The 23972-nt window shown below is 43.7% G+C and overlaps 1 long non-coding RNA gene across 2 annotated transcripts; it reads right to left on the bottom strand.

Annotated features, from left to right (window-relative positions):
* Positions 1-4652: 4652 nt before the first annotated feature.
* LOC129491132 (uncharacterized) lies at positions 4653-23500 on the bottom strand. Of its 2 annotated transcripts, none has more exons than XR_010115144.1 (4): positions 23394-23500; positions 8542-8667; positions 5856-5886; positions 4653-5033 (listed from the first exon to the last, which is right to left on the bottom strand). It is a non-coding gene; the product is annotated as an uncharacterized lncRNA (long non-coding RNA). The 2 variants fall into 2 exon arrangements; XR_010115143.1 differs by lacking the exon at positions 23394-23500 and adding an exon at positions 15234-15335.
* Positions 23501-23972: the final 472 nt, after the last annotated feature.

The raw sequence follows: 23972 nt of genomic DNA, 5'->3' as shown, positions 1-23972 counted from the left end.
TGAGTTCATACCTTTATCTCTATTGACACACAGCCTAGACCAATGGTGCTCAAACTCCAGTGTTCCTAAGAATCATCTGAAAAATCCATTTTATTGCTGTATCAGTATCCTGGAGGAAGAACCTGAGAATAGGCAGATTTAGAACAATCTCAACAAGTAACACTGGTATAGGAAGAGTCTGGGACCACACCTTCTTCTACATTATCACTTTTTAATCATTTCAGCTGGGAGCCTTGTTACTTGCACTCCATATTATATGAAGTGTTTAAAACTAATAACTTCTACCCATTCACACTAGCACATGTATTTACCAAATGATTTTTTTAATTCCCTTAAATATCCCTCAGAAAGAACCTGATGTAGGAGTGTGTGTGTGTATGTGTGTGTGTGTGTGTTGAAAAATAAAGGGTAATGATAATTTCCAAACAGAGTTCTTCTTTTATCAAAGAACAAAACTCGTTGTAACCTTAATAGCATTTGTGATAAACCCAGGACTCTGGGAAATAGGAAGATTCTTGTTTTGTGTTATTTGTTTTGCTTAATCATGGTCAAAGAACCATTAGAGACAATTTGAACATTACCTTAATGAGTCCTGCAAAGTAGTGCTTTTGACAGCTATTTTTTAATTGGCCAAAAAAGAAGTCCTAACAAATCGCTCTGGCCAACTTGGCAGCTTGTTTGCTATTGGATATTCTGGCTTATCTTTGGAAGCCCCACCGAAGCCAGTCTAAAAGACAACACAGCCTTAAGAAAATGGGGCGAAGCCTCACTTAGTGATTAGAGGTAATAAAACGGAGATGGCCCCAGTAATCCACAATCTTGGAAGTGACCAGGGTGCCTTACTGTGAGTTTCTTTGACTGTACAATGATGATACATCCATATCGCCCCTCTGTTTCCCAAAGCTATAGTGAGCAATATGGCAGAATCTAATAAAAAGTATCAAAGGATTTATCTGAAGTAATGCATACGTTAATTAGCTTGAGTTTCCCATTCCACAATGTAGACATATTTCAAAACACCATGTTATCTGTCAATTTTTTAAATTAAATAATTTTTTAATTATTAAAGAATTTCACAACCCTTACAACCGCCCTTGATCTAGATCAGTGGTCTCCCAAACAATGTCCAGTGCTGATCCGTTGGAATGCTGGAGAAAATGCTAAAACTTCCACTACATTTAGTTTTATCAAAAAATAAGATGTTTAACTTGACTAATATTAATAGATGTATTAAATTGGCAGTCTCATTTAGTCTATAGGTCCCAAACATCGTCATGGGACCCATGTAGTGTTCCCAGGATCTTAAGAGAAGAGTGGAGATTATTTGGTGAAGAATGTTAATGGGCTGGGCACAGTGGCTCACACCTGTGATTCTAGAGCTTTGGGAGGACTAGACAGGCAGATCACTTGAGCCCAGGAGTTCAAGACCTGGGCAACGTGGCGAAACGCCATCTCTACAAAAACACAGAAATTAGCTGGGTGTGGTGGCACGTGCCTGTAGTCCCAGCTCCAAGGGAGGCTGAAGTGGGAGGCTCACTTGAACCTGGGAAGCGGAGGTTGCAGTGAGCCGAGATTGTGCCACTGCACTCCAACCTGAGTGACAGAGCAAGACCCTGTCTCAAAAAAAAAAAAAAAGAATAATGATGGCAGCCCCTTACTTAGCCATGAGCTATCAGGCTATCAGGTTATTGGACAATATTGCCCTGGACATGCTCCCGGTTAAATGCACTTACAGGTGTTGTTATCTAGATTAAACTAATCCTCACAAAATGAACAAGTGGCTTAAAACAATTTCTTCAAGGAATTGCCTATATCATCACTGCAGAAAACTCTGACCCAGAAAATGTCCAAACAACCTGAATAGTCCATTGAAGATAATAATACCACAAGCACAAGAGAACATCAAGAAAAAGGAAGACCTGACATTTATTCTACTTGGCAAGTGGGTTCTGTATCTGCCCACATCATGAGTTATTTTAAAAATCAGAGATGATCTATCAGATTTTAAAAGAAGATGGCCAATCTGTGAGAAGATGCTTTTTGAAGAAATGCATGCTATGAAAAGAATAATTTGAAAGTGAGTATTTGGAAACATTTTCAAGTTTATGTGATTTTTTTTTTTTTACTTTAAAAATTCTGTGTGTCGCATATAAAAACTCTCATATTATTACACTTAAAGAAACTATCAAAAATCTGTTAATGGGCGGGGTGCGGTGGCTCACACCTGTAGTCTCAGCACTTTGGGAGGCTGAGGCAGATGGATCACGAGGTCAGGAGATCGAGACCATCCTGGCTAACACGGTGAAACCCTGTCTCTACTAAATATACAAAAAAAATTAGCTGGGCGTGGTGGCAGGTGCCTGTAGTCCCAGCTACTTGGGAGGCTGAGGCAGGAGAATGGCGTGAACCCGGAAGGTGGAGCTTGCAGTGAGCCGAGATCGCGCCACTGCACTCCAGCCTGGGTGACAGAGCAAGACTCTGTCTCAAAAAAAAAAAAAAAAAAAAAAAAAAAATCTGTTAAAAATTCTTCCAAAAAAAGTTTTAATGAGTTTTTAACCTATTTGTTAAAAATACCAAAGTGAACTACGGTAGTCCCCCCACCATCTGTGGTTTTACTTCCTGTGTTTCTAGTTACCCACAGTACAGTACAGTAAGACATTTTGAGAAAAAGAGGGCCACATTCATATAACTTTTAGTACACCATATTGTTATAAATGTTCTATTTTATTATGAGTTATTGGTATTCTCTTACTGTGCATAATTGATAGATTTTATCATATATATATATATATATATACAGGAAAAACATTATATAGGGTTCGGTATTATCCAAAGTTTCAGGCAACCACTGGAGGTCTTGGAAAGTATCTCCCATGGATAAGGGAGAGCTACTGCACCTTGTGATCAGTTAGGAAGAGAAACTTCTTGACATCAGACAAAATAAAAATGACCAGCATAATTTAAACAAAAACCTTTACACAATCGATGGAGTGGAATGAAAATGACCATCTAAAGAGGTTCTTGTTCCATCTGGCTCTCTGCATCTTTGTGAGAGAACATTTTCAGCTGCAATAAGCAATAAAGTCAAGAAAGAAAGAGAAATTAGAAAGAAAAGAAGGAAGGCAGGTAGGAAGGCAGGAAGGTGGGAAGGAAGGCAGGCACGAAGGCAGAAGGCAGGAAGGCAGGAAGGAAGGAAGGCAGGAAGGCAGGAAGGAAGGAAGGAATCTAAGAAAGGAAGTTTTTAGAAATTGTTTTAAGGCCCAAGAATAGGAATTCCAAACATAAAGAATCAGGAATAGAGAAAGACTCTATGAATTATATACAAATCTACATGCGTACATGACGAGTGTGTATGAGCAATAGAATAGAAATCAAGAGATTAAGAAATATTTCTAGTCATAATGCTTTGAAAATAAAATTGTACTTTTAGGTATTACAGCTTCTATGACTTTGCAAAATCAATACACTGAAATAAATGCTTTCAGTTTGACCACTGTGTCAGTTTTCTAGGGCTACCATTACAAAAAACCACAAGCTGGGTAGTTTACACAACAGAAATGTATTTTCTCACAGTTCAAGAGGGTAGAAGTCCAAGTTCAAGGTGTCAAGAGGGCTAGTTCCTTCTGAGGGCTATGAGGGAAGATCAGTTTCATGCCTCTCCCCTTACTTCTGGTGGCTTTCTGGGAATCTTTGGTGTTCCTTGTAGATGGCGTCTCCCTGTGTCTTCACATGGTCTTCTCTCTGTCTCTGTATCCAAATTCCCCTTTTTTTAATAAGGGCACCAGTGATACTGGATTAGGGGCCTACCCTATTCCAGTATCATCTATCAATTACATTTACAATGACATTTTTCCAAATAAGGTTGTATTGTGAAGTACTAGGGGTTAGGACTTTAACATTCAAATTTTGGGGAAACACAATTCTACCTATCCCAACGATGACTTTGCAAAAATGAAAATCCACCTTACTCATTTCTTTTAAAAGTGTGTCTTTGGGCCAGGCGCGGTGGCTTATGCCTGTAATCCCAGCACTTTGGGAGGCTGACGCAGGCGGATCACGAGGTCAGGAGATTGAGACCATCCTGGCTAACACGGTGAAACCCCATCTCAACTAAAAATACAAAAGAAAATTAGCCAGGCATGCTGGTGGGTGCCTGTAGTCTCGGCTACTCGGGAGGCTGAGGCAGGAGAATGGTGTGAACCGGAGGCGGAGCTTGTAGCGAGCCGAGATCATGCCACTGCACTCCAGCCTGCGTGACAGAGCGAGACTCCGTCTCAAAAAAAAAAAAAAGTGTGTCTTTGATAAAGGGCGAGGAGTTGCAAAGCTCGCAGTTCTGTGTTGGTGTCAAGAAATCACGGTGCTGTTAATCACCCCCTATGCAGTCTCTACCCTGCACCCAGAGATGGCCCTTGGTGAGTAGAAACTGACCAGAAATATTTTGAGACAAGAATCATAATTTGCATTCCTGTCCCTGTCCTTAGCTGTGCCGTCTACTGCTGGTTTCTCCTTTCCATATGTTTTACCCTTTGTTCTTCTAAAGCTGCAGATAAAAGATTTCAGACCCGGCAACATTTCAGGGTGCTCTTACCATCTGTGAAATACCTTCCCAAATGAACAGTGAAAGGAAGCACTTGAAAGGTCTTATTTTAATAAGACTTTTATTCTGCACACACGAAAAGAGGGATTTTTTTGTTGTTGTTGTTAAATTTTTGCCCTTTACCTGCTATCATTCTCCATGTGAATAAAGAAGTTGTCCTTGCTTCCAGGCAGGACTTTTTGATTCAGAATACAGTCACTAGAAATACAACACTTAGGCCATTGTAAATCCTTAGTGTAGGTGATAAACAACAAGTATTCCAGTGCAGACGCATTTCATGACCTGTGAGGATGGAAGTCTTCCACGACCATTAAGTGTTGCTTTGGGTATGCATGTGAATGAGTCTGCATAACGAGCAAGGTCTCGGTGACAGCCAGCCCAGGCTCCAAGAGAAACGGAGGTGACTCAGCTTCCATACGTGATTTCCAGCTAGAAACTGCAAGTAGAAAATGTGAATTGATCTGAAATTTCTGAACTTACAAAAGTCTTCTGGAAGATTAAAATAACCCAATGTAAAGCCAATAGAGATATAGAGTTTGGTGGAAGATACTAAAAAAATCTATTTGTGTCTGAAACCTAATTTATGTCTGAGTTCTTATTTATGTTGGCAGGCTCTCTGAGGATATAGGGTGAGTAATAGCTACAGGGTGTGACCTTTCTCAAAGAGAAAGCCAGGCCAGAGGTGTCTGACCAAAGACTGTGACCATTTGACAGGCATTGCACAGGGTTTCAGAGAAGTGGACACTTCAGGCCTCTTTCAGTCTTGACATTCTATTTGTCTCTGGATAGTGAAGACATTCAGAGGCCTAAATATGGCAGAGGTGACAAAAGAAAAACTTTAGACAACTTACATTTAACAGAGTTTTAGTTGGGCAAATCGATGCATGAATTGGGCAGTTCCCTGAACCTCAATAGGTTCAGAGAAACTCTGTGCTGTGCTTGCAGAGGGTGTATGGAGAGAAAAAGGAAAGTGATGTGCAGAAGACGGAAGTGAGGTACAGAAACAGCTGGATTGGTTAGAGCTCAGCGTTTGCCTTATTTGAACATGGTTTGAATAGCTGGCTATTTTTGATTGTCCAAAACTTGGTGACTGGCAAAAGAGTAGGTTACAATCTATTCACACGTCCAGTTACGTAATAGTTCACAATGTATGGAGAAATCTTTAGGCTGAAGTTAAAATATATAAGAAGGCAGCTTTAGGCTAAACTTAATTTAACAGAGGGATGTGAATCTGGGCCACAAATTCAAAAGTCCTTACCTAGTCCAGCAGTCTATTGAAGTATCCAGTTCTGGAAGAGAAAGACAAATGGCGAGTTGGCGTACAAACAATATATTATCTATACTAACTAGGATGAATTGTTTATTATTTCCATAGGAAAAATAGGATGGTCTATGCCAGGGACAAATGCTTTTTCATCTATCTTTCAGAGGATAAAAGTGACACTAGTAGGCTGAGGGAGGTCCCCAAATGCTGGTGGAACCTCAACCGCAACCAGTGTCCAGGATCTTGACACCATTGTAAGAATGAATTCAAAGATGAATTGGGAAATATTAATGAAAGTACAGAGATTGGTAGCAAAGGGAAAAGCACACACTCATAAAAAGGGAATGCAGGTGTACTCAAGACAGAGATCCACCAAGGGAGTTTGGGATTGTTGCCTTTATAGGTTTCTTTAACCAAGGGGTAGAAGATTCATGAAAATTCCTAGAAAAAGGTGGAGATTTCTCAGAACTGTGGTGCTGCCCATTTTTACACCAAATATGGTTCCTGAAACTGTTACAGCACTGATGAATGTGTGATTTAGGATGTTAATGGGCAGACAGTGAGGTCTTAGGTGAAACCTGGCTCAAGTCCAGCACCACGTTTGGTCCAGTCAGTCTTAGCCAGCTTGGTGCACACCCTGGTTTTTCAGGGTCTTAGCCGTTCCTAGCTTCTGCAGCTATTTTAATGGTTTCCTTTTGCTAGTCATGTAAAACTGTTGCCTGGAATTTTCTATTGTCCTACAACTCTGCTGTGTTACTCCTGTCTTAAAAAGGGTTCAAGCCTTTCTCTCTCTCTCTGTCTCTCTCATTTAAGATAGAGTCTGTCTCTGTCGCCCAGGCTGGAGTGCAGTGGCCCCATCTCGGCCCACTGCAACCTCTGCCTCCTAGGTTCAAGCAATTCTCGTGCCTCAGCCTGCCGCGTACCTGGGATTACAGATGCACACCATCATGCCTGGCTAATTTTTGTATTTTTAGTAGAGATGGGGTTTCACTTTGTTGGCCAGGCTGGTCTCAAACTCCTGACCTCAGATGATCCACCTGCCTCAGCCTCCCAAGGTGCTGGGATTACAGGCATGAGCCACTGCAGCCAGCCAGGGTTCAAGCATTTCTGAAAATTACTGAAGTGTTTGGAGAAGCCCCCTTTGCTCTCAAATGCCCCATAATTAGAATCAGCAAAAGCACATGTATGGTCCCTACAACAAGAGGCAGCTTTTGTCACTGTTCCCAAGATAAGTCAACTCTACCAAGAGGACAGAGGGTTATGTGTTCAGTGTGACATTTAAAATCAAGAAGGAACATAGTGGCAAGTGTTTAGCTACCTTCAACCTTATGACTGGACTTGTCTATGAATGAGCTGACCTACTTTCTTTTTTAAAAAAACTGTGATAAAACACATATAACATAAAACTTACCCAGAAAACTTTTAACCGTTTTTAATTATATAGTTCAGTGGTGTTAAGTATATTGAACAATGTTGGGCAACCATCACCGCCATCCATTTCCACAACTTTTCCATCATCCCAAACAGAAACCCTCCACTTCCTCTTTAACCCAAAAGAAATCAATGTTCAAATTGTCTTACTTTCTTCTCTCTGACTCCAAGTACTGCTTCAGCTCAGCAGTGCCTTCTACTAAGGAACAATGGGGCTGAGAACGCATAGTGCCCATTTTAACAGGAGAATTGTCTTAGCTAAGGTTCCCAGCCGTTCTCAGCACCTGTGTGGGACCTGGGCCCAGGCTGTACCACGCTGATAATGAACATACACTCGGGGCCTCTGCCAGTATTTTTCCGAGAACGCTGCCTCCTCAACACGGTCTGCTCGTTATGTGCTGAGATGAGTGTTCTATTCATTTTAACGATGCCATAAACTGGGTGATCGGAAAATGAAATGGAGCAGCCTGCTTTCGCTCTCAGAGGTTCATGACAGTGGGCACAAGATAAACAAATTGCGTTAAGGCTGAGAAATGATTCCTTCCTCTTGGTCATCTGTCTGGACTGGTCTCTCCAGTGGCTTTGTTAATGTAGGTGGCAGCGGTAAATCTCTGAAATTAGGACGGACAGTGTGAGAGGGGCAGAGCCTTGTGACCCATGGTCTTGGCTCTCCCCACCACCCCCACTGCTTCCACCCCAGGCAGTGGGAATGGCTCTGCCTCTGAGGTGAAGGAAGGGTTATGGGCAATATAACTTCCCTGAATCATTCAGATCTCCTTCTAGAATATAGGATCAACTCAGACAAGGTACCAGTTCTACCCGTGCCACGGTCACTCGAGGATCTTATCACCACTACACACACAAGACCACTGGTAACACTGAGGTGTTTTTGTCTTTGGTGGCTGCTCTGCTGTGATAATAGTCTAGGCCTGTTTCATTCATCCCTGTGAAATCAATCACGTGGCTGGAGCTTGTGAATTACAGCCCACATTCCTGATGGAGGAGGTGAGGCTTAGTGCATTGAGTGACTGCTATAGTGTGGATGTGTGTCTCACAAACCTCATGTTGAAATTCGATCCTCAGTGTTAGAGATGGGGCCTAATGGGAGGTGTTACAGTCACAGGGGTGGGTCCCTCATGAATTGATTAAAGCCCCTCAGGAGACAGGGGTAGAAGGGAGTGAGTGAGTTCTTGCTCAGCGAGTCCCCTGTAGAGCTGATTGTTAAAAAGAGCCTGGCGTCTCTACTCACGTTCTCTCTTGCTTCCTCCACCGTGTGATCTCTGCACATGCAGCCTCCCTTTTTCCTTCCAACATGAGTGGAAGCAGCCTGAGGCATCACCAGAAGCAGATGCTGATGCCATGCTTCTTGTACAGCCTGCGGAACAGTGAGCCACATAAACCTCTTTTCTTTATAAATTACCCAGTCCCTGGTATTCCTTCATAGCAACACAAATGAACTAAGACAGTGACTAACAAAAAAATAACCAGTTAGATGCAACCCCAGACCTTCTTGCTAGCCAATTGATTTGTTGCTCCATTTGTTTCCCAGTAGGTACAGCATCAAAGACCAACACTTGGGATTGATTATGATGAGACCAAGCAGAGGCAATAATCAGGGAGCTTGAGACTCTGGAACCAGAAACTGGACACAGTATTCTGAATACTAGAGTCCCATCATTGAAAACAACCTGAGTTTTTGTTTAGACCAGTGAGGCTTCAATAATTTGTGCTGGTTAAAATACAAATTCCTAGGCTTTCTCCTAACCTACGAATTCAGAATTTCTTGGAGGTGGGATGCAGAAGTCTGCATTTTGTTTGTTTGTTTTCTGTTTTTTGTTTTTCGAGATGGAATCCCGCTCTGTTGCACAGGCTGGAGTGCAGTGGCGCAATCTTGGCTCACTGCAAGCTCTGCCTCCCAGGTTCAAGTGATTCTCCTGCCTCAGCCTTCCGAGTAGCTGGGATTACAGGCATGCGCTACCACGCCCAGCTAATTTTGTATTTTTAGTACAGATGGGGTTTCTCCGTGTTGGTCAGGCTGGTCCCGAACTCCCGACCTCGGGTGATCCACCCGCCTCGGCCTCCCAAATTGCTGGGATTAAGGCGTGAGCCACTGCACCCAGCCAGAAGTCTGTATTTTTTTTAACAGCTTCACAGGTTATTCTGAGGCTCTACCAGGCCTGAAAAACACAGTGACCACATTGATCAGATCTCCCACAGAAGATGCATCTGAAAGAACCATGAGACAGTGTCCTCTTTGTTCTGGATTTGCACTCTTGTAAATGCAGCCTGAGATGGTATTAGCTTTTTCAACAACGGAATCACAGTGGGAAATCACTATTGACTGTGTGGTCAGCTCATATTCTCCAGTTCTTTTCTCATGAATTGCCATCACATTTATTCTTGCATCTCTAAAGGTGCAATAAATGAAGGATTAAGTTTGAAAAACTAGAAGCATAATTTAAGCCTACTTTACTTGGCCATTTCTAATGACCATCTTTTGTTGTTAAAATCAATTATGTTTATACAACTATTATACACTCAGAATAATTAAAATAAAAAAAAATTGTTGGGCCAGGTGCACTGGCTCACGCCTGTAATCCCAGCACTTTGGGAGGCCGAGGTGGGCAGATTACGAGGTCAGGAGATCGAGACAATCCTGGCTAACACGGTGAAACCCCATCTCTACTAAAAGTACAAAAAATTAGCCAGGCATGGTGGCAGGCACCTGTAATCCCAGCTACTCAGGAGGCTGAGGCAGGAGAATGGCGTGAACCCAGGAGGCGGAGCTTGCAGTGAGCCGAGATCGTGCCACTGCACTCCAGCCTGGGCGAAAGAGCGAGACTCCATCTCGAAAAAAAAAAAATTAAAATAAATAAAAATAAATTGTTAAATCAATGGTGATTCCATCTTACCGTATCAAACTAGAACACAAGGAGGAAGTAGACCTTCTTCTCTACATAGCATAGTTCACATTTCAATTCAATTCAGCAAATATTTAATGAACAAATAATTCAGCAAATTGTTTAAGTGCTAGGTACATAATATATAAATGTATAACTCAAACACAAGGTAGAATTGACATTTGCCAGGAAAGAGATGCAAAGTGTTATGCATGTTCAGTGAAGGCAAAAATAACATCCTGTTGGTTGTGGGTGGAGGACAAAGAGGGACCTTATAGGAAGAGATGTCATTTGAGCTGGAGCTTCAAGCCATCTGCAGAGAAGGGTGAAGGGCTAAGGAAGCCATTTCATAGATAGAAAATCTTGTGAGCCAGCAATGAATGTACAAAGTGCATTTTGAGAGTGGAGTGGTCATAGAACAAATAGCTGATTTTAAGGCTAGAGAAGTGGGTTGGGGCTGGTTGTGGAGGGTCTTCGAGCTAAAGAGTTTGCATTTCACTTTCCAGCAGTAGGGGAATCATTACAGGCCCTGGAGCAGAAGAGTGGCTGCTTAGGACAGAACAAAGCCATGGGAGATTGGAGTCATGGGTTCCCATCAAGATTTAGAAGATAATAAAATATTTATAATTCTGAAAAGTTGGAAACAACCTGTATTAGTTTCCTGTGGCTGCTGTAACAAATTACCACAAAGGTGGTGACTTAAAACAGCACACATTTATTCTTGTAGAGTTCTGGAGTAAGAAGTCCAAAACCAGTTTCACTGGTCCAAAATCAAGATGGCTCCAGGGGAGAACTTGCTTTCATGTCTTTTCCAGCTTCTAGAACTTCACTCCTTGCATCCCTTGGCTCTTGACCCCTTCTGAAACAAACATGTGCTATTTTTGTAATTAAAATAAAGATGAGGAGTGGTAAATGAGGACCATAAACAGGGCAGTGTTACAAGGAAAGGACTGATGTGAATTGAATTGCAGAGAGCAAGTCTTTAAGATTTGCCAGCTGGTTGGATATCAGGAATGATGGAGAATTCATTGTCCTCCATTGAGAATGGAGGCTCAGCCTGCAGGGCAGAGAATCGCTAGGCTGCTAGCAGCCATGCAGGCAGGGGGAGCTAGTTTAAGAAAGAGGATGGCTTTCTTCCAGATGTATTTGTCCTTTCGGGCAAGCTCCCTGCTAGTATTTGGCTTTTATGCTATATGACATGAAACTTCCAGAGTTTTCATCTAACCAGTCACTAAGAGGAATCTCCCTGTAAAGAACCAAGGCCCTTCAGCAGGTCTGAATTTGCACTTCAAAGGCTCCCTGATCTCTGCATTCCCAGAGCCCTTACCTTGCAGCCTGGCTCTAATGAGACAAGGCAATGCCTTTGCTCTGGGCTCTTATCAGCCTTGGCAGCCTGGGATTTTGTGGGGAGGCTGTGAACCAGCTCCCTTGGGAAGGTCTGTTGCAGAACTGCTTAGAGATGGAGGGGGAAGGAATAGTTGGCAGTGGTCTCTGGACCATCCTGGACCAGACCAAGGATCTTTCCTATGCCAGATGGACAGTGTCCACTCTCTGCCCTCTTTCAGTCCCCAACCAGGCTGTGACCTCCTGCTCCCCTCCTCTGCGCACCCTGCATCCCCTCTGCCCTCACATCAGCACCCTCGTAGCGGCCTTTGGAGAGAGTCCCAGGAGGCGAGTGAGTGCAGAGGGGAGGGGCTCATATATGTAAAGGATGCATATTCCTGATCTCAGTGGAAAACTTTGTTACTGAACCAAACTTGGGTCCGCCCCCCTGGTACAGCAAGGCCAAACACTGACATCAGGATTTGCAGTGAGAAAAGGTGAGGCATTTATTGCAGGTCACTAAGCAAGGAGAATCAGGAAGCTACTGCTTAAGACCGGAACTCCTCAATGGCTTCCGTTAAAGGTGGGGAGGCGGAAGTAAAAGGCAAAGTCATAAATCAGTACATGAAGCCTACACAGTGGTTTGACCTATAAAGGTGGGACTTCTCAAAGTGAGGCCACAGGTGGATGGTGGGTGGATTCAGAGATTCTCTGATTTGTAATTGGTTAAGGAAGGGAAGCTTTGTCTAAAAACTTGGGGTTAGCAGAAAGGAACGTTAACTTCTGACCTGTGGGTGTGGCTCCCTCCAGGCCCCTCAGGAAGAAATTTAGAATAAAGAATCACAGTCACACTTCAGTGCTTTTTTCCCCCTCATCTGAGGTCTGTGCGCCAGTGGGTCCATTTTGTAGAGGTCTGGGTTTCTAAGTTGTTTCTAAGAAACAACTCAGGGACATATATTAAGATGTTATTGGTCGCGCGCAGTGGCTCACGCCTGTAATCCCAGCACTTTGGGAGGCCAAGGCAGGCAGATCACCTGAGGTCAGGAGTTCAAGACCAGCCTGACTAACGTGGTGAAACCCTGTAGAGGCAGGCACCTGTAATCCCAGCTACTGGGGAGGCTAAGGCAGGAGAATCACTTGAACCCAGGAGGTGGAGGTTGCAGTGAGCCAAGATTGTGCCATTGCGCTCCAGCCTGGGCAACAGGGCGAGACTCAGTCGGAAAAAAAAAAAAGATATTATCTTTAGTTTTTATAAAGGAACCAAACATTCTGTGGCTCTTACTTCCTTGGCTATTGTTTCAGGCTATTATTGCCTTCTTGCTTATCAGTTGCTCCTTTGCTTTTCAAAGCTGGCTCAGTGCCTGGAGTTTCCTTTGAAGGAACTCAAAATTTCTCTTTATTTCCATGCTTGGGGGGTGCCCAGCAGGTCCCCAAGAGGGGTCCCTGGCCTATATCAACTTCTTTGTAAAACAGCACAAGACTGGAAAACTGGACAGTAGGAGGCCAGATCTTTCTGTGACCATTAACTTGGCACAAGTAACCTGTGAAAGGCCCTTCCCTCTCTGGGCTTGTGTTGGACTGGATTTTTCATGCTCCTTTCTAGAGCCCGCGTTCTGGCCTCTGCATGGAGCCCCTTTGGAGATGAAAAGATAAACACTTATGACCGCTTCTCAAAGTGTGCTTTGGTTTGCAGGAGTGTAGTAAGCTGAATAATAGTCACAAATGATTCCTGGAACGTGTAAATGTTATCTTATTTGGAAAAAGAGCCTTTGATGATCCAGGGGGGCCCTACATACCATCAGAAGTATCTTTATAACAGAGAGCAGAGCCGGGCGCGGTGGCTCACGCCTGTAATCCCAGCACTTTGGGAGGCCAAGGCAGGTGGATCACGAGGTCAGGAGATAGAGACCATCCTGGCTGACGTGGTGAAACCCCGTCTCTACTAAAAATACAAAAAAAATTAGCCGGGCCTGGTGGCAGGCGCCTGTAGTCCCAGCTACTTGGGAGGCTGCGGCAGGAGAATGGCATGAACCCGGGAGGCGGAGCTTGCAGTGAGCCGAGATAGCGCCACTGCACTCCAGGCAGGGTGACAGAGCAAGACTCCGTCTCAAAAAAAAAAAAGGAAAGAAAGAAAAAAAAAGAGAGCAGAGGGAAATTTTACACACAGACACGGTGATGTGAAGATGGAACAGGAAAAGTTTCTACAATATTGGCTTGAAAGACTGGAGGCATGTGGCCAGAACCCAAGGAATGCCAGCAGCCACCAGAAGCCAGAAGAGGCAGAGGAGAGATTCTCTCTGAGAGCCTCTGGGGAAAGTGCAACCCTCCTGAAGGTCTCTGCTGAAACCTTGATTTCAGCCCAGTGATACTGATTTCAGACTTCTGGCCTCCAGAGCTGGGAAATACCAAATTTTTGTTGTTTTAAACTGTCAAGTTTGTGGTCATTTTTTTTTTTTTTTTTTTACAATAGCCACAGGAAGCTAAAACAAGGGGAAAGCCACCTAGGGTCTGTGCACCCTAGAGAAGCACTCGTTATGTCGTGCACAGGTCTCCTTGGCACACCTCACACTTTGTCAGCCTAACCCTGAGACTTTTCTAGTGAAAGGCTCCTGCTCCCTAGCACCCTATAGCAGAAAAAGTGCTAGGAAAAGAGTCAGACGGTCTGCTTGGCTTTGAGCAGGTGTCACTCCATTTATCTGAACTATGGTTTCCCAATCTGATGAGAGCAAGGACCACATTTTGTTCCTGTTTGTCTCTCGGTAGCTAGAATTGTGCTGAGCACATCCACAGTAAGCACTTGTTTGCTGAATAAAAAATAAGGAAATTATTATTACATTTTCCTGCCTGTCTCACAGGGTTGTTGGTTGTGGAGCCTAACTTAGAAATGTAAAGTATTTAGAAAGTTAGTAATGCAATAAACAAAAGTTAGGTATTATTATTACTTTTTTTTTTTTTTTTTTTTTTTGAGATGGAGTCTTGCCCTGTCCCCCAGGCTGGAGTGCAGTGGCGCGATCTCGGCTCACTGCAAGCTCTGCCTCCCGGGTTCATGCCATTCTTCTGCCTCAGCCTCCCGAGTAGCTGGGACTACAGGCGCCCACCACCACGCCTGGCTAATTTTTTTTTTTTTTTTGTATTTTTAGTAGAGACAGGGTTTCACCGTGTTAGCCAGGATGGTCTCCATCTTCTGACCTCGTGATCTGCCTGCCTCGGCCTCCTAAAGTGCTGGGATTATAGGCGTGAACCACCTACCCCAAGCCAAAGTTAGTATTATTAACCAAGATGCAGAGCTCTCTGAACTGTGTTACTTGGAATGAGCAAGTTACAGCTGGGACCTAGGTGGCCAGAAGCCAAATCCCTTATGCACATCTAGAGAGAAAATGCTGCTCAAGGGGCTAAGGAGAACTGGAACCCAGAGGCTGCTTCTGTGAAGGCAAAGAGAATTTTTTTTTTGAGCTGAGCAGCTGTTCAGTCTGCATTTGAATCTGCCTAATTGCTCTACTCCCTGTAAATGGTGAGGGACAGGAAGATGAGAATCTAAGAAGCTGTGTTCCAAGGGAAGCTGAGATTGGGAGGATGTAGGTGCATGTGATATCATAAAAAATATATCTGGTCTTTGTCCCCGGTTTCTGGACAGAGCTTCGAAAATACTTGGGAATTTCCCAACAGGAGTGTCTTTTGTTATTTACAACAAGACCCTTCTGACTATATTTGAACTTACCTTAATGTGACTGGTGGTGGGCCCTTAGAGAGTTGAAAGGGAGGGGCTAGTCATGCTAGTAATAGAAAGACCAAGCATGTGATTGGAGGGTTGGAAGTTCCAGCCTTTCCCCTAACCTCTGTGGAGGAGACAGCAACGAGAAATTAAGTTTAATTACATGGCCAATAATTTAATCAATCATGACAACACAGTGAAACCCATATAAAAACTCTGGACATTGAAGTGCAACGGAGCTTCGTGGTTGGTGAATGTATCAATGTACCAGGAGGATGGTGCACCCCAGCTCCATGAACACCAAAGGTCCTAGGCTGGAGACCCTTCCAGTCCTTGCCCTGTGTATCTCTTCATCTGGCTATTCATTTGTGCCCTTTATAATAAAACAGTAATCCGAAGTATAGTGCTTTCCTGAGTTCTGTGTCATTCTAACAAGTTATCAAACTTGAGGGGTTGTATACTGGGAAGATGCAAATTTGTAGTCAAATGAGACAGAAGTGTGGGTATCCTGGGGACCACGTTTGTGACTGGGATCTGAGATAAAGGCAGTCTTGCTGGAGAGTTTGCCCTTTAACTTGTGGGATCTGACAGTAACTCAGAGTAGTCAATGTTAGAATTGAATTGTGAGACTTCCAGTTGGTGTCAGAGAGCTAGTGTTGGATCTTAGTGTAATATCCAATTCCTTGGACTTCTCCATTTGAAAGTCAATGGCAGAGAAAACAGCCACTGTCTCTGACTGACCAGACTGTAAGAATAATAGGTTCATCACCCAGGGCACAAAGCAAGTCAATACACCAAGACACTGGGTTGCAGCAGAGAAAGAGGCTTAACTATAGGGTCACTGAATGAGGAAATGAGAGGGAGCCTTAAATCCATCTCCTCAAGGATTTTGAAGTTAGGGTTTTTAAGAGTTTTAGAGTGGGCTGAAGTGTGGTCACCGTTTAGTGGAAGAGGGCAGAGCGAAATCTTCGGACAGGGAAATGAAGAAGCTGTATTCTCATGCTGGTCCCATTCCTCTGTGGGGGTCTTTAAACTGGTTGCTGGAATTCAGGATCTGAAAAACATCTTAAGCAATCCTTAAACAAAGGCCTTATGAGTCTAATGTCAGAGATCCTGTCTATATGAACAATGGGGATGCAAATGGGTTAATGTAGTGCTGCATGACTTAGCAAGAAGGAAGTGGGTCGGAGTGAAGCCTGAATGATAATTTATTGTAACTCTGTTTCTGTCTAGAAACTGGCATGCAGTTTTCAGCAACCCTGTGGGGACAGTTTCAGTACAAGAAGGAATATGGTAGTGTGGAGTGTGCACAGGGATTTAGGCCATGTGGGTCCTAGCTCTGCTTCTGCCAGTAGCTCCCAGCAATGCCTTACCCTCCCTAGGGTCCTCATGTACAAAATGAGAGAACTTAGTTACACATCAGAGTCATCTGAGAAGCTTTAAAAATGCAGTCTCTCCCAGCTCCATTCTTCAGAATTAGAGTCTTGGGACTAGGTCCCAGGGATCAGCATTTCAGAGTTTTAAAATCTCCCCAAGTAGCTCTAATGCAATTAATGGGTAGTTGATTGACTCAGGGTTTCCTCCTGGCCCCTGATGATAAGAACAGCCTGGGCCACACTATAAATCTACTAAATCAGACTCTCCCTGCTAAATCAGGAGGGACCTGGGAATCGGTGTTTTTAATAAATGTTCCAGGTGATTCTTGACAACGGATATAGTTTGAATAAGTACCCCCTCCAAATCTCAGGTTGAAATGTGACTCCAACTGTGGAGCTGAGCCTAGTGGGAGGTGTTCGGATCCCTCATGAATGGCTTGGTGCCCTCCCCTTGGTAATGAATGAGTTATTGCTCTATTAGTTTACACAAGAGCTGGCTGTTTAAAAGGACCTTGCACCTCCTCCCTTCCAACTCTTGCTTCATCTCTCAGCAGGTGACACCTCTGCTCCCCATTCACCCTCCGCTATCAGTAAAAGCTTCCTGAGACCTCACCAGAAGCTGGACAGATAGATGCTGGTGCCATGCTTGTACAGACTGCAGAATGATGAGCCAAGTAAACCTCTTTTCTTTATAAATTGCTCAGCCCCAGGGGTTCCTTTATAGCAATGCAAGAATAGACTAACACAGCAACACGGAAGTTTGTGGAGTGAAACCTAAAGCAGTGCTTCTAAAAGTGAGATCCTAGGACCAGCACCACCTGTACCACATGTACCACCTGGGAACCTGTTAGGAAAGCAAAGCCTCAGGCTCCATCCCAGACCACCTCAGGCAGAAGCTGTTGGGGCGGGGCGGGGGGGGGGTCCGGGAATCTGGGATTTAACAAGCTCTCCAGGTGATGCTGATGCATGTTCAGTTTGAAAACAATGGACCCAGAGAGCCTCTAAAGTGCAACCTGCAGTGACAATTTTAGTCCAAAATCTTGCATGGGTAATTTAATCTCTACGTCCTGTGGATTAAGTAAAGTCCCTTTCTGGCAACCAGAAAGCTCAGTCTCTCTGGAGGCTCTAATGTGGTCTCGTTTTGAGCCTAAGATCAATCGTGAGAACTTACTCTCCATCAAGACAATTGGGAGACTCATGTATGCTGTTCTCAAGCCAAAAGTCAGGGTAGAACTGCTTTCCACTATTGATTACAAAAGAATCAGCCTTCCAGAAGAAAAATCTGCTCTCTTCACAGAACCTCCTCATTGCAGAAGCTGCTTGGGCACTATTTCCTCCTGTAGGCAGGTAAAAATATGTGCAGACTTTTCTGGCTTAGATCGTACAGTCTCTTTAAAGCTTACAGAGTCTGATTATTATTATTATTATTATTATTTTTTAAGACGGAGTCTCGTTCTGTCGCCCAGGCTGGAGTGCAGTGGCACAATCTCGGCTCACTGCAAGCTCTGCCTCCCAGGTTCACGCCGTTCTCCTGCCTCAGCCTCCCGGGTAGCTGGGACTACAGCCACCCTCCACCACGCCAGGCTAATTTTTTTGTATTTTTAGTAGAGACGGGGTTTCACCATGTTAGCCAGGATGGTCTCGATCTCTTGACCTCATGATCCGCCAGCCTCGGCCTCCCAAAGTGCTGGGACCACAGGCGTGACAGACTCTGATTATTAAAAGAAAATTGAGAGATCATCTAGTCAAGTCCTATTTTACCAATTAAGACACAGAAGAGATGGGAGCTGGTTAATAGTTTTTCCATAGTAACAGAGATATTAACACGTTAGGTTTGTAGGAAAGCTGAACTCAGACCTTTAGGCTTATTTAACTGAGTCATGCTACCTCAGGTGTTTTCAGCAAAGCACGGGAAGTAACAAATCTTTAAACCCTAAGACACTGCAACCTTAGTGTAGCTTTGGGTGCCATCCATCCACATTCAGAGAATTCAGGGTCTACAGAAACAGTGTGGATTTGGATTCCTGTTGGCACAAGGAGGCAATTAAGAGGAACAGGGGAGAACATGGTTTTTCCAGGAAGAGTTAATGCTACATGAATAGCAGATCTTGCTGTAAAGGTTCCATCATGTGCCAGGTGCTTTCTTCCTTCAAAATAACCCTGTAAGATGGGCATAATTATCCCAGTTTTACCAGTGAGGAAATGATGCACAAAGAGGCTGTGTGCACTGATCAAGCCCAGTGAACAAAGACGGGATTAAAACACCTAGCTCTGATTCTCATGCTCTTCCTGTGACACCATACTGCTTCCTGATGAGTTGCTTTTAAACTCGCGATTGATCTATTTCAGTCTCTAAATCGGTGACTCTTAACCTTGACTGCAGGTTAAAATTGTGCAGATCTTTAAAAAAAAAAAATACTAATAGCTGCTGCCCTCCCTTCCATCCCTATTAAAACAGAACCTTTGGGAGTGGAGCCAGGATATTGGTATTTTTTTTTTAAAGCTCCCCGGGTAATGTGAATGTGCAAACAGAGATGCAAGCCACTTTTACATGTTCAATTTGCCTCAAAGTAATTTAGCTAAGCAGGAATAGATACTGTTTTTGAGGATAGTGGTGGTAATTTAATAAAGTTACTCAAACTATGATTGAATTATATTTAGACACTAGGTAAGAGGGGAAATGGGGAGGAGAAGGAAGGGTTGGCTTTTGTTAACTGTTTTATTAGGGAACATGCATGCAAGATTTGCTGATTATCTGCAATACAGCTCATCTGAGGACCAAGCCCCCTGCTCCACCCAACCCCCAGGATGCCCTGGAGTACAGTGTTATTTTGGTGTTTGAGAACTTATGTATGTTTAAAAGTAATTAAAGAAAATTGAAAGTTAATTGTTCTGAACATTGTTTTACCAAGAGAAGAATTCTCTTTAAACCTAACAAGTTTTCTATTTAAAGGATTTTGAATCATGTTCCTAGGCTAAAGACAGAAGAAAGGACCTCATGGTAAAATTTTGGGTCTTGTCCAAAAGGCTTTTGAAGTAATAGCATATTCATTAAGGTCACAAATAGATCTTTAACAGAGGTCTTTCTTTAAGGAAATCGGTACCTCCCCCACTTTAATTAAAGCTTCCTGGTATGAGACATGCTTTTAGGAATTCTAGTCTTTTTGGCTTGATTCTCTCTCTCTCTTTTTTTTTTTTTTTTTTTTGGTTGTGATGGGGTGTCATTCTGAGGCCCAGACTGGAATGCAGTGGCAGAGTATAGCTCACTGCAGCCTCAACCTCCCAGGATCAAGTGATCCTGCCATCTCAGCCTCCCAAGTAGCAGGGACTACAGGTGTGCCCCAAGGGCCTGCTAATTAAAAAAAAAAAAAAATGTCAAGACAGGGTCTCACCATATTGCCCAACCTAGTCTGGAACTTCTGGCCTCAATCATCCCTCCACCTTGGCCTCCTAAAGTGCAGGGATTACAGGCATGAGCCACCAAGCCCAGATTTTGGCTTGATTCCTGAAATGCTTATTTCTACGGAACCTGGGAGGAACCAAGCCTCTACTTTGAGCTTTGAAGATTCAAGCAGTGAGGAGCCCCGTAGAGCCCCCACCTCCTACACATCAAAGGCTCCCTTACCTCCTTCTTCACACAACAACACATTGATAAGATAGCAGAACCCATCCACTAACTGCATCCCCTCAAAACTGCCATCTGCTCTTAAACTATTTTCAACTGAACCAAAAAAAAGTTTATAGATACACATATTTGTATTTTTTTCTGCCTGAAATTTTTTGTGTCTTATTTACTTAAATGGCATTTAGTTAGTCTTACTTCATTTCAGTCATAGAATTTTTATGTTTTTTTCAATAAAGACTTTCTATGCCAATTTTGGGGGGCTTCCTTTACCTTTCTAGATCAAAAGACAATGTTCAAAAGTCTACAATTCAGAGAGAAGCATACTAAAAAAAAATCTCTGAGAAGGACTTCAGTTATTATACTAGAATTCTCAGCCTGGAGGAAATTAGCTTTTGGGTAACCTATTAACTGTTGACAATTGTCTTCCCTGGAGGATTCAAAGATTACTCTTTGGAAGATGGTAACCAGCTATTTTGCACATTGGCTGAAGAAAAGAACAAAGGAATCGTAGTTACATTGCCACAGGAGGAATTTAGGGAGATCTGTAGAAGGAGGAGCTTCTCTGTTGAAACAGGTGGAACAGCAAGAACTCTCTTCTTTGAAGCTTTATGGAGAAAGGCCACACACCCTCTCATATTAACATTAGTTAATCTTGAGTAGGAGAATTAGTGGAGACCTGTTCACTTTACAATGATAGAAACACAACTAACTCTATTTATTTTATTTTATTTTTTGAGACAGAGTCTCATTCTGTCACCAAGGCTGGAGTGCAATGGCAAAATCTTGGCTCACTGCAGCCTCGACCTCCCTGGGCTTAGGTGATCTTCCCACCTCAAGCTCCTGAGTAGCTGGGACTACAAGCATGCCACCATGCCCAGATATTTTATTTATATACACACATATGTATGTGTGTGTGTGTCTATATATTATATATAGACACACACACTTTTCATAGAGACAGGATTTCGTCAATGTTGGCCAGGCTACATTTTTCTTTTTTTTTAGAGATGGGGTCTTGCTATGTTGCCCAGGCTGCTCTTGAACTCCTGAGCTCAAGTAATCCTCCCTCCTCAGCCTCCCAAAGTGCTGGGATTATGAGTGAGCCACTGCACCTGGCCACTTAATTTTAAATGGGGAAATAGCTGGCTCACATGAATGAATGTCCCAGGGTCCGGCTACAGGCATCACTGGTTTCAGGGGGTCCAGTAGCAGCCAAGGGCACTCTTCTCATTCCATCTGTCACTCTGTTTGGCTTTATTGTCTGAAAGACTTTGTGAGGCAAGATGGCTGGGGCAGCTTCCAGCTTCCTTGGCTCATAAAGCTCCTTTCCCAAGATCTACATTAATGCAGGATTCTGGCTGGCCTCAGGTCTGTCCCTAGACCATGCACCATTCCAGAGCAATCCTGTCAGTCAGAGTGGGTTGTGAACCTGCCCTCATGGCAGAGGAAATAAGAACTCTTGACTGACAGGACCCACAAATCATATTAAGTGTGGGAGAGTTCCAAAGGAAAAGAGGCAGAGCAGGCAGAAAAAGGAGCATGTCTACTGCAGAGGATACATCAGGACAGAATTCCTCCTGTTCTTCTGCAATCACATGCTTACAATTGTGAGAAAAAGTTGTAGCAGAGTGCGCTGATATCCCAAACCCCCAAGGTGACAACTAAATATATACATATATGTTTGGCTGAACCTTAAGTTTGGAGTATCTTTTCTTTTTCATTATTTTTGTTTTCTGGTTTTTAAGGGTTTTTTTTGTGTGGAGGGGGGGCACGGTGGGGTGCCGAAATCATAAGTTCCTGCTGAACTAGTTAAAAATGAGGCCAGGCACGGTGGCTAACACCTGTAATCCCAGCACTTTGGGAGGCCAAGCAGATGGATCACCCGAGGTCAGCAGTTCAAGACCAGCCTGGGCAACATGGTGAAACCCTGTCTCTACTAAATACACAAAAGACTACTCGGGAGGCTGAGGCAGGAGAATCGCTTGAACCCAAGAGGTGGAGCTTGCAGTGAGCCGAGATCACGCCATTGCACTCCAGCCTGGGTAACAGAGCAAGACTCCTCTCAAAAAAAAAAAAAAAAAAAAGGAAAAGTGTGTATTTTTTCCCAATCTTTGAGCCACTGTTAACTAATCTGAGCCTGATTTGGTTCGAGTCCATGGACCATGACTTTCCATGAGGAATTTCCTGCTGGCCTTGTCCATCCTTAGTATCTCCCTGGGATACTCCCTTAGTATCACCATGTTGCAGGGGCCAGATGACTGCCCACCAAAGAGACCGTGGCTGTCTTTCTTTGAGTCCAGACCTCAAACTTCCCTGGCTCCAGAGAGGAAGAAGTCCAAGACTCCCATTCTCTGAAGTATCAAGCTGATTGACAGTGACCTTGCTCCCAAGTCCAGGGTATACAGTAACAATTGTTAACAGTGCTTTTGCCAAAGTCTGGCTCATTTGACTTAACTAAAACCATGTGTATCCTTGAGGGTTCTGAGAGGACACAGAACTCATCACAGGTGAATGAAGACTCTCTTCATTCCTCAAATGGAGAGATTTTATGAAGAACTATTTACTAATGTGTGAGCAGGACGATGGAAACACATCAGAGATTAAAGATATGCAGAGATTAGCAACGTTGAAAGTTACTAGCACCCCAAAATTTCGAAAGACAAGGAAGAAATAGAGTTACCAGAGCTGGGTGAGAGCTGGAAGGCGAAGGCGAGGCCACCTAGCAGATGCACCTGGCAGTCAGCCAGCAAGAGGCTGTAGAGATGCAGGCTACAGGTATCAGTGTCCCATGGCATAGAACAGAGTAGAGATGGGCAGAGAATGGATTGGGGAAGGGAGTGGGGCAGAGAGAGAATAACCTGCAGAGCATTGGAGCCTCTGGCACACCCATGAAATTGCAACATCCAAACTTAGTGTTAGGTACTTCTAGAATCTTTCCTCCATGATCAACAAAGGGAAGACTAAGTCTGCATCTCTCTCCTGGCCCATGTGCACACATGTGTATGAGTATGTGTGAGCAGGACACACTGTTTAAAGATTCTGAAATCGGACTGATCTTGAATCTTAGCCCTGTGACTCACTAATTCTATGATCTTGGATAAGTTATTTAATTTCACTAAGCTTTATTTTGCTCATCTATAAAATGAGGATAATAATAATACTTACCTTAGGCCGGGCGCGGTGGCTCACACCTGTAATCCCAGCACTTTGGGAGGCCGAGGCGGGCGGATCACGAGGTCAGGAGATCGAGACCATCCTGGCTAACACGGTGAAACCCCGTCTCTACTAAAAAAAATACAAAAAATTAGCCGGGCGAGGTGGCGGGTGCTTGTAATCCCAGCTACGTGGGAGGCTGAGGCAGAAGAATGGCGGGAACCCCAGGGGGCGGAGCCTGCAGTGAGCCGAGATTGCGCCACTGCACTCCAGCCTGGGCAACAGTGAGACTCCGTCTCAAAAAAAAAAAAAAAATGTTAATAATAATACTCACCTTAAATGGGTTTTATGCCAATTAAATGAAATAGTCCCTGTAAAGTGCTCAACACCGTGCATGACACGGAGTAAAGACACCGAGCAGCCCTCAATAGAGGCTGATCCTTTCTGAGTCACTCTTCCACAAAGAGGATCACCCGTCTCTCCAAAGCAAACAATTTTTAGGACCAACCTACTCTAAATTCAAATTAGAGGCAAGACAGACGATCATTTTTCAAGACTGCAAAGACTCAGTCCTGCTAAGAATGCACTGAA

Source organism: Symphalangus syndactylus, chromosome 1 (assembly GCF_028878055.3).
Source record: "Symphalangus syndactylus isolate Jambi chromosome 1, NHGRI_mSymSyn1-v2.1_pri, whole genome shotgun sequence".
NCBI lineage: Eukaryota > Metazoa > Chordata > Mammalia > Primates > Hylobatidae > Symphalangus > Symphalangus syndactylus.
This window is presented reverse-complemented; position numbering and strand designations above follow the sequence as displayed.